We start from the raw sequence: 1,081 nt of genomic DNA, 5'->3' as shown, positions 1-1,081 counted from the left end.
CAGTCGGACAGTCCAGTCATGGCTTAGTCCTGTTTATAAATAGAGAAAAGTGTCCAATAAAAACAGTTTAATACAGCGAGAAAGTCAGTACATTGGAGGATAGGGCAGGGAGCTGGTGGGGGGCAGAGCTGGATTCTAACTCACTGTCTGACCTTGGTCAGGTCAATTAACCTCTCCCTGTCTCCATTTCCCTGTCTTTACAGTGGGGAGAGCAACAATTACAGACCCCACAGGAGGATGTTGGTTTGATGCTTAACCACATGGCTAAGCAACGAGAACCCCAAATTCCCCCAGGTGCTTTGGGAGTTTGCTGTTTGAATTCTGTATTTCCGATGACATCAGGCCTGGACGTTGTGATTATTTACCAGTTTCTCTGGCCTTAGGGGGTCACTTCACTCACAGCTATGATGGCCGAGTGGTTAAGGTGTTGGACTTGAAATCCAATAGGGTTTCCCTGCGCAGGTTCAAATGCTCACAGCGAGGCCTGTGCTTTAGCCACACTTGCTCACCGGTGCAGTACATCTCTACAGACCCATGAGACACGGTCAATACACTCCCCACCCCAAGTAATTCCTGTTCTGCTCCTTTCATAGCGATGCCTGGGAGGGAGCCTCACGATGTGTCCCTGAGGTCCCAGGCAAAGCCTCTGCCACACCCCCGGCGCAGCCCTACCCTGGGTGCAGAAGGAGCTGAACGCGGCAGTCCGTATAAGAGGCCAGGGGAGGCTGAGCATCCCCCACAAGGCCGCCCATGCAGGGGGGAAACGCTGGGGATGTGGGGTGGGTCACCCCTCCGTGGGCCCATTGTCATCTTTCGAGCCCTGGAAGTGAAGCTTCAGAGAAGTGGGGGCCATCACAGCTGCAAGGGAAGCAAGAAAGCCTCTAAGGCTAGAGAAACTGGTAAATCAGGGGTCCCCAATGCGGTGTCCGCGGGCGCCATGGCACCCGCTGGGGCATTGATGTGCGCCCGCCTAGTGCCCAGCAGGGGAGAGAAGCCGCGGCCCCGCGCCTGACGGGGACAGAGAACTCCGGGGTTGCAGGCTGAGGGCGTGGGTGTTCTCTGTCCCCGGCAGGCGTGGGGC

At 56.2% G+C, this 1,081-nt stretch overlaps 1 non-coding gene across 1 annotated transcript; it reads left to right on the top strand.

Moving 5' to 3' along the window:
• The first annotated feature begins 401 nt into the window (after positions 1–401).
• TRNAS-UGA lies at positions 402–480 on the top strand. Its single transcript has one exon. It is a non-coding gene; the product is annotated as a tRNA-Ser (tRNA).
• The last annotated feature ends 601 nt before the right edge of the window (positions 481–1,081 follow it).

The sequence above is a fragment of the Terrapene carolina genome, unplaced genomic scaffold (assembly GCF_002925995.2).
Source record: "Terrapene carolina triunguis isolate 2854851 unplaced genomic scaffold, T_m_triunguis-2.0 Scaffold6070, whole genome shotgun sequence".
NCBI classification, from domain to species: Eukaryota; Metazoa; Chordata; order Testudines; family Emydidae; genus Terrapene; species Terrapene triunguis.
The sequence above is the reverse complement of the archived record's forward strand: the minus strand, read 5'-3'. Positions and strand labels throughout refer to the sequence as shown.